Source organism: Martes martes, assembly GCF_963455335.1.
Source record: "Martes martes genome assembly, chromosome: 13".
Taxonomy (NCBI): Eukaryota; Metazoa; Chordata; class Mammalia; order Carnivora; family Mustelidae; genus Martes; species Martes martes.
In genome coordinates, this window is record NC_137901.1 from 23930067 (window position 1) to 23945039 (window position 14973).

A 14973-nucleotide genomic window follows, 5' to 3' on the forward strand; every position below is an offset into this window, starting at 1 on the left:
TTCTCTCTCTCTGCCTGCCTCTCTGCCTACTTGTGATCTCGCTCTGTCAAATAAATAAATAAAATCTTTAAAAAAAAAAAGAGAGAGAGAGAGAAGAAAAAAAGAAATGAACCGCCTTACATACAGGCAGCGGTCTGTTCCTAAGACCCGAAGTCCGGGGTGTCTGTGTGTTCTGACATGAGTGCGTCTGGGAAACTCCAGTGGGAGTCAGGTCTGGGGGCTGCTTCTCTGCTGCAGGCAGTGGGCTTGCACCTCATGGACGAGGAGACACTTTACAAATGGGGATTGTGGTAACCGTGTGAATGGATGTCTCATTTACCCAGATGGGGTACCAAGGATGCTCTATCAGCCGCCTTCCCAAATAACGGAGGGATGATTTATCACTCTCAGCATCAAAACTTTAACACTCACCACTTTGTTGGAAGTTCTAAAGCTTATCACATATTTTCCTGCCTCATTAAACAAAGTATGCTAAAAACCATTTCCTCACTTCTCAGTCACTCAGGGCCATCATTGCCAGCATCAAACATTACGCAGGGCTTTAGAACAGTAACACTATTCATGAACCCACTGAGGTGTGGGATGATTCTTTTTCCTACCCAAACGATCCCAGAATTTAGAATTGCTTTTGTCTGATTTTTATATTTATACGACTCTTCCTTCACCATCCACAGTCACTTCTTGCCTGACACAAATTCTTTCTAATTTGCCGTTTCTACTCTTCTGTGAGTAGGAAAGCAAATCATGCTTACTAGAACTCCATGTAAACCAAAAGCAAGTAAGCTCTAAGTAAGGGCCAACGGGACTCTTTCCTGAGTATTAGCACCATGTCTTTGTGATGTCCATCTTGGTTAACAGAAGCCTATTATGCTTTCCATGGAGGAATGAATTCATCTATTCCGTACAGTGTAATGAACCTGCCTGTTAAGGTAAAGCTTTGACAATCAGAGACAGACAGACGGAGGGATAGAGGGAAGGATGGAGGGAAGAGGAGAGATGAAGCGAGGGAGGGAATAATGAACACATGTGAGTGCTTACACGATGCTGGGTAGTGTTCTAGGGGCTTTGCCTATATGAGCTGGTGTCCCCCAGGACAGACCCATAAGGGGGATACCATTATCACACCCATTCTTCAGGTACAGACTCTGAGGCACAGAGAAGATAAGCCTGACCACAGGAGCTGGAAGACTGGGTTCTGGAGGGGTGACAGTGTGGCGGCATTCACTGGTACAGGAATGGCTCCTACAAGAATCCCAAGGAGGTGGGGGCAGGGAGGAGCTGGAAGATGAGGAGGGCAGGACACTGAGGAACACCTCTCTGTGGTGGCCACAAGGAGATGAGGGTGTCCCTCAATCGAGTGACTTAAGTCACTCAGAGGTCTCCTTGGGACAGAGGAGAGGAAGGAAATGAGCGCCCATGGAGCTGGCAGAGCTCTGGGGTGACTCTGGTCAACACCACCCCCTGAGCACCAGTGGGGATGGGGACAGAGCCTGCTGTCACCACCCGTGGGGAACTGACCCCTTTCCTGACAGGCCCAACTGTCTGCCAGCTTCCCTGTAACTGTCAACAGCCTCTGGGTTAGCTGAGGGCCAAAAAGCCCCTCTCCACAGCCCCCAGACCAGGTAGGCACCACTTAAGCAAGTCTCAGATAAAATTCAGCCAACTGTTTAGTATTCATTAGCAAGCCTGCAGACACAGCCACGTGAACCGCTCCGCAGCTCGGGAAAGTCCCCATCTTGGCCCTCAGCCAGCACCTTACTTCTCGGGAGGCTGCAGAGATATGCGGGCCAGGCCTGTTTGGGACACAAGCAGCAGGAGGTCCCCATGAGGCAGAGCCTTCGGGAACCCCAAGGCACCCAACTTAGCCTGGGCCTGGGAGACTCTTCTACCCATCATGCAGGAGGCACCCCCTGGACGGTCTTCCCAACCGACCACTGAACTCAAACGCCACTCAGGACACCAAGGGAAAATCGTTTCTTACATACCTCAGGCTAATGAAGCCCCAGGTGTTGAGTTCAAGGATACCTGGAATGCTGATTCCTGATTAGGATATTTCAAAGGCACAGCTCTTACCCCTAGGGTGTGGACTGAAGTTCAACCGTGTCTACACTTCTTGCTGCAACCTTCATAGGGAAATGTTTTAAAGCAAAAGATTACAGCACACTCCAGTGCTATAGGCTCAGGGGAGGGCCCGCCATTCAGATACAAGGACGGGCAGCGAGGGTGTTCAGGTAAGGAACCAACCACCATCCAGTGCGGAGGCTTAGGGCTGCAAAGCTCAACCAGGTTCAGGTGATTCTAAGTTCTACTCCTTGGGGTCCCCCGGATACTGGACAGAGCCTGGGGCTAGGCTGTAGGTGAGGTGAGCAGCAGTAGGGGCCAGTTATGACCCAAATAAGTGACACAGTTGTCTTTTGTCTTCACACAGGATCTGGGGGCCTATAATGGGCTAACACGCATGGTGACTCTGGGAAGAGCTGCAACATTTCTCAGATGACAGTCTATGGTATCATCTGTCTACAGAGCACTTTAAAGGAACTAGAGGCTGAGAAAGATAATCTGGAAAACGCAGTATTAAAAATATGGAAGACAAGCCATAAGAGACTCTTAATCTCATAAAACAAACTGACGGTTGTGGGGGGGAGTAGGGAGGGAGAGGGTGGTGGGGTTATGGACGTTGGGGAGGGTATGTGCTATGGTGAGTGCTGTGAAGTGTGTAAGCCTGACAATTCACAGACCTGTACCCCTGGGGCTAATAATACATTATATGTTAATTTGAAAATAAAAAATAATAAAAAATAAAAAATTAATTTAAAAAATATGGAGGATAAAGCTGGATCACACCACGCTGGGAAATACTGGCCTGTCGGCTGCAGAGAAAACAGAAATGTACTTACTGGGCTAAGGTTTAAGATAACCAAATGAATGGGTCTTCTCTTTTGAATGGAGAGAAAACAAACTGAATTTTCCCTGGAGATGGAAAGAACGTTCCTCGTAGCCCCTTCACAGTGAGCACCTGAGTGGGCAGCAAACACGGCAAAGGACGGTGAGCAGAGGGTAGGAAGTGTGTGGTGATCGAGCCAATCATGGGAAAGGGTGAGAAACAAGATGCCAGGGCTTGAAGTCCGACTGGTGCCCGTGTGCAGAGCCTTGATAAGGAATAAGACAGTCCGAAGTCGATGCCAGAAAAGCAGCAAATAGGATCTCTAAGAACAGTCAGGGGAAGCTCAAGGGCAGACACTGGCGAAGGGGTACGTCCTACCGCCACGACCCGGGCAGGCTAATCCTGCATGTGGGGACAGCCCAGGGGACAACTGCCCACAGAGGATGGCCAGGAGAAAGGGAAAGAGAAGGGATGCCCCAGAAGAAGGGGGCAAAGCATGGAAATGGAACTCTGGAGAAGAAAGTCGACGTGTGTTTCAAGGGAAGCTAAAATTGAGACCACCTCAGGACCCCAGAACCGACGCCACTGGCATTCGAGAGAAAAAAACAGATCGGGGGCAGAGGGTGGGGTGGAGGGGGGTTGGTGTGGCTGGGTGGCTCAGCTGGTAGGGCACCCAACACTCGATCTCAGCTCAGGTCGTGCTCTCCGGGTCATGAATACAAAAACTGAAGCCCTCCCTGGATGTGGAGACTCCTTAAAAAACAAAAAAAAAGAAGAAAAAACCGCCAAACAGACCAATCTACTGCACTAGAGCTATTTTACTTCATATCCTTGAGCCATAATCAATACCAAAGTTTAAAATAACACTTAATGAATACGTTTGTGGAAAAGGCGTGGAAAGGAATAAAAACCACATATTCTTTGTATTTTCCTAACTGGTATGAAATTTATCTTCCCAAAGGGACCTAGTGTCTCTCACTTCATTTTAATCTCTTCTTCCAAAGAGGCCAAAGAGTTCCTTTGGCACTAAAATCCACCAAATAAAAATATCTGGCAATTCTGTATCATTCGGGATGCCTTTGGCTGCAAGTAACGGGACACTTCTCTCGAAGGAGTTTACACGGTAAGTACATTTATTGTTCCACAAAACCCGCAGCCACAGCACGGCCCAGGCCCAGCCAGTCCCCCGCCCCTCCCCCACCCAGGGTCTTGGCTTTGTGCTTCCACTGGAGGTGAACGGCTCCTACAACTCCAACCTTCATAGTTATACATGACAATGTCCTAGGGTAGAGGAACTGCCTCCCTTGCCCTGTAGCTTTTTCGTAAATTGGAGGAAACTTTTATCAGAAGCCCCCAGGGAGCTGTCTCACAGCCTAGTTGGGGTCGTGTGGACATCCTAACCTCATCAGGACAGCAAGGAGAATAAATGTCCTTAAACCACTCAGATCCACCCTCTGGAGCTAAGGGTGGATCTGTTTATCCTGAGATACTTTGTTGAGAAGGAAGACAGGGTATACCTGAATAAACTGGGATTCTTGGAAGGAGAGAGGCAAACAGACACTGAACAGACCATCAGTAACATTTACTAGGAATGCCACACGCCAGTTGCCGCTGGAGCCAAAGCTGTAAGTCACAGACTGTTCTCTCAAAACATTTTAGAGTGTGGCTGGGGGAAAAGCATAAATACGTATAAATGGAAGATAATTATAGTACACAAGTCAATGTATGTTAAGTACTAAATGCAAGCTTTCTACCACCACACAAAATGCAAGACAGATTCATCCTAAACCAAACTCTGTTCTACTGGAAACCAAGTCATAGGTGACTGGAGTTTTATGAGAATGCAGATATTACCTAATTATATATCATAATCGGCTTTGCACTCCTTAGAGAAAGGCGTTCCATTAGAGGCTGTAATATAATAAACAGATTAAAATCCAAGGCTCTTTTCACAAACATATTCTTTTAAATGACTTAGGATAATGCTCCACAGGAAAGCAGAAAATACAAAGTAAAATGTTTGCAGAAAGTTACCCATGCTGAGGCTCTGTAGATAAGCTCTTTAGAAATACATTCACGGATACAGACGTCCTTGATATGGCCCCGTTCAGCTATATAAATCTCAGCTTACAAGTGAAGTAAAGACTGACGGGTTTTTCGAAAAACTATGCTATTTACAGATCAGTGAAGTGAGAATTAGTGAGATTCTGCTGTAATGTCTAATTAGGATTAATTAGCTAATGTTCTCAAAGCACAGAGCATGGATGAAATTTAGCACAAGGTTGAATTGTACTATAGTAGAGAGACTGAATATTAATTCTGCTCAAAAACACTGAAGCGAATTATATTTGTAGACACTCTGTTTCAGGAGGTGATCCTTAGGGGGTCCTAGACTTAGTGGCCCACTTCCAAAGAGAGAATGGAATGGCTTAAAGAGTCCCTTTACAGTGGAAAAGCCCAGGAAACACTTCTTCAGCCAAATGATCAAGGTTAAGGTCATCAATGAAGTCTGTAGATATCACATACCCCCTGAGACACTGTGATGAGAAGGGTATGTCACTGCTGTGGGTCTTTTTCCAAAAACCCATAACCCCCATGAGAAAAACATCAGGCAAACTCAGACTGGTGCACATGCCACATGGTACTGAGCCAGCAGCACTCCTCTAGACAGCCAAGGTCATGGACAAACAAGGAAAGACGAGAAACTGTCACAGACCAGAAGAGACTTGGGGGCATGACAACTAAGTGGGATGCCATACTCTGGACTGAATCTTGGAACAGAAAAGCAGATGTTAACAGAAAAGCTGGAGAAATCCAGAGAAAGTGTGGTGTTTAGTTTAAAAAAAAAAAAAAAGTCAGCTTAAGACATAAATTATGAAAATAAAGCTGTATGGGCATTTTTAAAATAAAAGGTATCCGTGAATTGATAACATAGTTCCAAGTTTACTTATGACTCTGTCAAAACACAAAGTAATTATTGATTTTTTTTGGTCTTGTCTTAGAAGTTCATGAAAGGATTTGACCTTGGTGAGGCTATCGCTCACTGTAGAGAGGAAGCCCAAGAATTATTTAATGTGTGAAAATGTAAAGGCTTGAACAAACAGACACAAACCAGTAAGAAGTGTTGGTTAGTGAATGAAACAGCACACAATCTGGGATTCTCCTCCTGATACAAGTGATGTGATCTAGCTGTAAATTCCTTGAGGGCAGGAACTATTTCTTACTCATTTTTATAACCATCACAGTGCTTGGCATGCAGTAGATGTTTAATATTAAAGTCAGTTGACTCGGTTTAGGAGATCAAGTTTCAAGGTCTAACACTTCTCAGCGTGTTTCAGCCTGTGGAGGTGGGGGGTGGTGACGAAAGGGGGAGGGGGCCTAGAAGGATGAAGGACTAAGGGTAAAGTTTCAAACACAGAGGGGTTGTTAAGGGTTGTTTTATGGTCCCAAACCCCAATCCTGGGTTTTTTTCCTTACCAGCTCAGCTTCTTCAAGGAGCTGTGGTGAAGGCTTTAACAGGCAGTCTTCCCTAATGTCACACCACTTTTATACATTTTTAGGGCTCTAAAGACTTCATTATCTCATTAACCAATGAACTTGACATAGAGAAAAAGCATTAATCCCAATTTTCAGATGCAGACTTTGGCAGCCCAAATAAGTTAAGAGTGTATACCATGCTGAACCGTGGAGAAAGCTGCAGGAAAAATGCAGGTTTGCCTTCTCAAAACCAGCAGACTTATTAGGCACCTCCCCGATGTGTAGCCTATGTCCTCTGGGTGCCTCCTGATCCAACATGTTCTCATGTCTACTTTCTGTTGGACTTTAAAGCCAATTTGACATAGACTATTAAAAAAGCAGATCATTAAAATTTCTAAATAAGAATTATAACTCGCCACCTGGAACTAGAATTAATTAAATGCTCAATGACAGCTCCCTGTGGGATGCGAAACCAGGACCCATGCTTCGCTCTAGCCACACTTCCTGGGACCACTGGTCTAGAAAGAAGATGAGCAGAACGGAGTCATAATTTTAGTGCAGGTCAGCCTTACCCAGGGCTGGCCATTAGGCACGGACATCAGCTTTTAGTGTTTCTACTTGGTAAGACTGGATCTGCCTCTGAAGTGAGTCTTCTCCAGCCTAAGCCACCCATTTCTAAGGGACTCTTCCCTTGGGTTCATGATATGTACAAAGCCTGGTAAAGATTAGTAAAGAAGAATCCCAATCTGGTCCAGATAACCTCTTCTCTCTGGAACAAAACAGGCATTTGTTGAGAGTGAATGGGAAATGACTAAAAGAGGGCATGTGAAGACTTTCTGGGGTGACAGAAACATTCTCGTACATCTTGATTGAAGTAGATGGTTATATGGGTGTACATAACGTCTTCAAAACTCATTGACCTCAATACTTCAGATCTGTGTAAATTCTACCTCAATGTTAAAATAGTAATAATGACATCTGAAATTGAACATGCTAAGATTTACTCTAAACAGTGATGAGTGCTTCGGGGCTATTATCCTCATGATCTGAACATATGAATGTGGCTTGAGACCGAGGTATGTGTGCGCATGTGTGTTTTCAGCATCATCACACTCTTTGCCATTTATGGAACTTGTGACTAACGATAACTGTCAATTATCTCTTCCTTTGAGGAAGGAACTGCTACCAAGCAGTGCTTCCCCAATCTGACTTTGTGCCACTGATGTCTATTTTGGTGGATACATAGGACAGAAGCATGTACCTCAAGGATAACTGATTCTATTTAAGGAACTCTTTGAGCTCTGGTGTGTGGAGAGAGACCTGGAAGGCTGGACTTGGAATGAGATCTGGCGATCATGAGAGCCATTCCCTCACTGATAAACAGGGTCTCCCACAGGAGTCCTACAAGACATTCCTGCTCTGATATGATGCTCCTTATGGGCATCTCCTAGGCAGAGTTATTTGAACAGGATGAACCAGAGACAGATCAAGTCAATTAAGAGTCAAAGCATCAAGCAGAAGCAAACCAGGGATCAGACATAGTCCGTGCAGCCCGGGAGCTAAGGGTTCAGATTCTGGCATGAGATCAGACCAGGATTTGAATTCCAGCTCCATCCCTTACTGACCACATGACCTTGGATAAGTCATTTGACCTCACTGCCTCAGATCAGCTCATCTATGAAATGGGGATGATGGCAGCACCCATCCCATCAAGCTGTTCTGAGAATTATCCTGGTAAACACGTATAAAGTTCTAGAGTAGAGCTTGGCACTAAGTACTATTTAGTTGTAAGCTATCGTTATTATTTATAACATTACTCTCCTGAAATACCACCTTTGCTTATCTATTCACTCCTTCAAGGGCTACATATAGACCCACTTAAGACAAACAAAGGAAGTATTTCAGAGAGAAGCACTGCTTGGTAGCAATTCACACTTAAAGGGAAGAGAGGCTTGCCAATTTTCATTAGCCACAAATTCCATAAATGGCAAGAGTGTAATGAAGTTCCTGCTTTAAAAAAAAAAAAAAAAAAAAAGGCTAATATAACTCCAGGCAACATTAGTAGAACTAGAAAGTTTAAATCATAGGAATAACAGCCCCAAGGCACTTTATACTGTTTAGAGTAAATCACAACATATTCAATTTCAGAGATCACTATTATTTTTTAATATTGAGATAGAATTTACACAGACATTAAATATTTTATGTAATGAGTTTTGATGGCCATGTCCACACATGTCCTCCCAGTCTCTGGCCCAATCAAGATACCGAACGTTCCCGTTACCCCATTACCCACTTCCAGTCAACTCCTATCCATCCTAGACAGAGGCAGCCACTCTCATGATTTCTCTCACTGTGTGTTAGTTTTGTCGACTCTTGAACTTTATTTAAATAGAATCATTTAGGAAGTACTTTATTTTTCTGGCTTTTTTTTCCCCCACTATTATGTTTTTGAGATTCTATCTCATGTATCCGCATTTCCTTTATTTTTACTGCTGAGTATCGTTCCACTTCCCATGATCATATCACAATTTCTTTACCCACCCTCTGCTGATGGCACTTGGGTTGACTCCAAATTGGGACTATCGTGAACAAAGCTGCTGTGAACATTCTCATGAGTCTTTCTATGGACATCTGTTTTCATTTCTCTTACATAAGGATCTAAAAGTGAAACAGGTGGGCCATGGAGTAGATGTAGGTCTAACCTTGAGAACTGCCAAAACAGTTCTCCAAGACAGTTCTACCATCTTACACTCCCACCAGCATTGTTCAAACATCCTACATGTTCCATATTCTTGCCAACATTTCATATTGCCAGTCTTTCTGATTTTAGCTATTCTAGCAGTGATGAATAGTATCTCCTTGTGGTTTTAATTTGCATTTCCCTTACAACAAATGATGTAACCTTCTTACCACCCATTTGTGAATCTTCTTTTGTCAAATATCTTTTCAAGTCTTTTGCCCATGTTTTCCTTTGGATTGTTGATCTTTTATTATTGACTTGGAGTTGATTAATTATTACATATTAAGTCTTACTTGTTTATATTTCTCGCAAGAATTTCCTCCCAATCTATAGATTCCCTATTCATATTCTTAATAACGTCTCTTCATGAAAAGAAGTATCTCATTTTGATCAAGTCCAATATATTCTGTTTTTCTCTTATGATTAGCGTTTTTAATGTCCTAATCTCTGACTAATCTGACTATCCACAACCACAAAGATATTTTCCCATGTTTTCTTAGTGTATCTTTTTTTAAGAGAGAGAAGAGAGAGGGAGGAAGGGTAGAGGGAGGGTAAAAAGGGAGAGAGAGAATTCAAAGCAGGCTCCACGTTCAGTGCTAAGATGGAAAAAGTACACACTCTCACAACCCTAGGATCACAAGCCAAAATCAAAAATTTGATACTCAACCAAATGAGCCACCCAGGCACGCCTCCTATGTTTTCTTATTCAAGTTCTCTGTTTAGCCTCCCCATTAATTCTATGCTCTAACTCATCAGTTTTGATATGTTCAGTGAAGTCAGGGTCAAGGTTCATCTTATTAACAGGGAGATTTTTTTTTTCTAGCACCACCTGTTAAAAAGCCCTTCTTGTTGAACTGACTTCCCATCATTGTCAAAAATCAGTTAATTATAGATGTGTAGTTCTACTGGCAGACTCTATTCTGTTTCACGGATCTGTCTGTCTTTATGCTGGTATCACTATCTTTGTTACTATAGCTTCAGAGTAAGTCTTGAAACCAGGATGAGTCCTCTAACTTTGTTTTTCTTTTTAAATATCATTTTGCCACTATAGATCTTTTGCATTTTCATATACATTTTGAATTAGCTTGTCAGTTTCTTCAAATTAGCCTGCTAAAGTTTCGAGTGGGACTGTGTGAATCTAAAGATCAATTTTGGGGGGAATGAATGTGATTGTCACTGTAGCTATACAGTTCCAACAACGAATCAGGGAGTCTAGAATTAGTCCCGTTTCACAAATGCAGGACCCTCTGCTCAGACAGACCAATAAAGTGTCTGCTCAAGTATATATAGCTAGTTAAGTAAGGAGGCTGAGATCCCAAGGCAGGTGGGCCGGACCTTAACCCTCAGGTGCTCTTTGCCAGGCTGTCCAAAACTGGCTGCAAGCAGAGGAAGAATCTGGAGCATGGCAATCATTCCACAAGAGAAATTGCTGGAAAAACTGAGGACTGCCAACCCGGAGAAGAAAAGACAATGAGAAGACATGAAGGTTTGTCCGAAAATAATGTAATGAATCATCATGTGAAAGACCCTGGGGTACAAACTTCAAGGGGCCAACGTTGATTCGAAAACACTTAAATGACCAGAAATGTCTTAGAGAGGCAGCAAAGCTGGTGGTGAAGTACACAGACTGGGGAGACAGGCTGCCTGGGTTCCAATCCCATCTCTGTGACTTACTAGCTGTATGGCTGTGGGCACTGTCACTTAACCTCTCTGTGCCTCAGTTTTCTTCATCTGTAAAACAGGGATAAAAATTGTCTTGGATCAGGCGCCAGGGTGGCTCAATCGGTTAAGTGTCTGCTTTCGGTTCAGGTCGTGATCCCACCATCTTGGGGTCAAGTTCCACATGGCGCTCCTTGCTTGGCGGGGCGTCTGCTTCTCTCTCAGCCCTTCCCCGGCTCATGCTCTCTCTCACTGTCTTTCTCTCTTAAATAAGTAAATAAAAAATGTTAAAAAAAAAAAAAAAACTGTCTTGGATCAACGGCCTAGTAATCATAAAAGACTCATGCTAGCATCGGGTACACAGCTGGCGCCAAGTAAGGGTCAACAGGTAAAAAAATCAAGAAATGGATGGGAGGACCAGCCAGGACATTCTTTCTCAAAGGGTTCCAAAAATGTCTGAATTACCATCTATTCTGATAGCTACAGAAAAGATGCTTGCATTACAGGAAAAGTTGGACTACATAGTCTCTGGGGTTCCTTTTTTTCTTTTTTTTTTTTCAGTTCTAAGATCCAATGACTCTAAGTCAATTCCTTCAAAATTTATGAAGAGGGGCGGCTGGGTGGCTCACTTGGTTAAGGGTCAGCCTTCAGCTTGGGTCATGATCCCAGGAGCCTGGGATCAAGGCACATGTCAGGTTCCCTGCTCACAAGGAGTCTGCTTCTCCCTCTGACCTTCCCCTGCTCATGCTCTCTCTCTCTAGCAAATAAATAAAGTCTTCAAAAAAAGAAAAAAAAAGTTATGAAGACAACAGGCATGACCACCTCCTTCCTCCATCAATCGGTACATTCACTCTTCCTTCCATCAGTTAGCTTACCTGGAGACAAAGCCTCTAAGTGATATAAGGAAATATAACCCACGTTGTGCCCTCAGTCACACACAGGTAATAGAAAACAAAACAGAAAGGAAGAGGAGATAGACACCAAAAGGAGGCAACAGAATCCACTTGCTCACAATATGAGCTGCAAGCTTCTGCCGGTCTAAGGCCCTGCGTCTTTGGTTCACTTGTTGAGATCTAGCAAAGTCCACAGCGAGGGGAAATGGCATTCTTCTGACTCAGAGAGGCTGGGTGTTTTTGTCCTCAGTTTCACGTGGAGGACTGTTTCTTCTCCAGCCCCAGGCTTCAGAGATTTGTATCTATCAAAAACCTGTTGCACCCCTCAAATACTCCCTTCTCCAAATAATGTCCCTGTGGGAGTCATCTGGCATGTCCTTGAACCCTTTCCTGGGCCTCTCTTCATCTTCAACTCTTATGGACCTCTAGCATTTTCCCAGCCCCATTTCTTACTCCTGACAGGCAAGGGGCTCCAAGCCTTTTAACGCCTTTTTTTTTTTTAAGTGTTTTTAAACACTCTCATTCCTAAGTGCTTTCCCCTTCTCTCGTTGCCTTCTACCCACTGGCTCCACTTAACAACGAGCTGCTTAATTACTTTCCCAGGCCATTTCGGTGGATTAAAACCGTCCCTGCTCTGGAAGAGGCTGTTATATTTCTCACGACTCCGGCAGTCAGAGACCATACCTGTCCCTCTTCCTAGAGGAGAATCAATCTCAGCATTTTATGAGGTGCTCATCATGAGCCCTGTGGTCTCAGAATCAAACCATCTCTCCCAAGTTTGATGATGCACTGGAGAAGCTCCTGGAAATCAGGAACGAGGGGCCAGTGGGGGGTCAGATATGAGAAATATTTGGGGCACCTGGGTGGCTCAGTGGGTTAAAGTCTCTGCCTTTGGCTCAGGTCCTGATCCCAGGGTCCTAGGATTGAGCCCCACATCAGGCTCTCTGCTCAGCAGGGAGCCTGCTTCCCTTCCTCTCTCTCTGCCTGCCTCTCTGACTAATTGTGATCTCTGTCTGTCAAACAAATAAATAAAATCCTTAAAAGGAAAAAAATATATATTTATTTGAGCCCCAAACCATGTGTTGCCATTTACCAGATGTGCCACCTAGAGCAACTCCCTTCATCTCTCCGAGCCGCCTTCCTCCTCTCTCAGGGAAGAATGGTGAGAGCCAGACCTCTTAACACTTACCTGTCCCTTACACTTCCTCTTTGGATGCGTCAAACAGATAACTGCAGATAAAATGTTCTGTAAACCATAAATGCTCGAAACAAATACAAGGCCTGTTTAAGAGGCTGCCCTTGGCCACTTGGATGAATAAACCAGAAACAGTGCACATGTTGAAGTAGCCAAATTCTCCACTGTCATCTAGGTCAGCACGATACAGCGTCATCAATTTCACTGGATCCTAAATTTTACTGGGCGCCAGAAGAAATATCTTAAATCGACATGACTCGGCCAGATACAGGAGCATCCACAACAGGCAGGATTAAAGGAAGGACGTAGAACCAAAAGGTTCCAGTTTTTGTAGTATTATTAATTAGCAACGGGAGCTTCTCTTTATCTCTAGTGCCCCAGACTCTCCCACTGAATAGGGTTGCTGTGAGATCAAGTCCTACATTAGAAGTAATTTACTACCTTATAAATTCAGTGGATAATATTATTAGGATGATTTTACGGATTCACCCATAAAGAACCAGAGACTCATTTCCCTAGGGTTCGACCGAATCCAAAGCCAGCAAATGTCAGGCCCATTATGGTACCAAGAAGAGTGTGAAAAAGCATTATCACTTTTATTTTTTTTTTAATCTGCAGTACAGTTAATATACAGTGTTATACTGGGTTCTGGTATGCAAAACTATGATTCAACAATTCCATGCACTACTCAGGCTTATGATGGTAAGTGTACTCTTAGTCCACTTCACCTGTTTCAGCATTATCACTTTTTAAAAAAGTGATTAAGAAAAACTTAATCAAGGAAAGAGCCCTGATTTTGACCTCAAGCGTCAAGAAGAATAGGTTCATAAAAAGCAAAATACACACCACTTTGATGGTTACTTCCACGCAGAAGTTACTGGCTTGCCAAGGAAGGAAACTGACCCATCCTGAGTGCCCATGATATGCTGAGCTCCATGCTTTGGGGGACCAAACCTACCACCCAAACCTGAACACTTGTGAGAGTAAGGAGACACATTAATTATGCGAGGACAACCGGCCGTGTCAGGTGCATTGTCTTGTCTCCCATTCCCACACAGCTCAGAGCAGAGCTCTCAAGAACTCCAAGGACAAGAAAATCACTAATCCACACTAGAATCTTCCCACATGGTATGACATTATTATTCCATTCCAATGCTCTTTCTGTTTACCTTTCAGCTCTAATTTTAGCACAGCAGAAAAGCCCATTAGCTGCTACTGAGCAAGTGTCTTCATTAACTTGTGTGAGGTGTTCTGGGCTGGGTCCACGGGGCTGCTGATGGAGCGGGGCTGCTGAACTCTCCCACTTTCTGATCAGCTTTGACCCAAGTGGGTTTCACAGAAGTACTTCAGCAGCGGATGGGAGAGCTGCCTTTATCCCTCTCCTACGCGCCACTTGGGGCCATGAGTGGATAAGCTCAAATCCCCACCCAGAGAAGGTACTACCAGGGTTGGGTAAAAATGTGTTTCCTGCTGGTCCCTCCACTAGCTGCAAAGAGCAAGTTTTTCTGCCACTAGCTGAAATTCAAGTTAAAAACACCTATCTTTGGTGGCGCCTAGATGGCTCAGTCGTTAAGCATCTGCCTTCAGCTCAGGTCATGATCCCAGGGTCCTTGGATCAAGTCCTGCATTAGGCTCCCTGCTCTGGGGGAAGTCGGTTCTCCCTCTCCCACTCCCGCTGCTTGTGTTCCCTCTCTCAGTGTGTCTGTCAAAAAAAAAAAAAATCTTTAAAAACAAAACAAAGCCACAACAACAAAAAACTACCTTTGTATCTTAACTTCATGACCAACGCCATGATTAAGCTACTAACAGATGCTCTAATCCCCAAACTGCTCCTTCCTCATCACAGCAGGTCATCCTACCCTGGACATTAGGACAAGCATATCACAGGCTGGAGGTGTGGAAGAGAAAGAAAAACACTGGAATAGAGAGCGTAAGCCTGGCTTTGCCACTGCTCTGCCATTCTGGGACTTCAAATCTCCTTCTTTCTACAAGGGAGTAATCTTACTCAGTGTTATCTTTATGGAGTTGCCATGAAAATGATATGCAATGATCCATCGGAAAGCTCTTTGATAAGAACAGAAAGTTCTACAGATATACTGGCAATGCAAATTTGCAGGTGAGA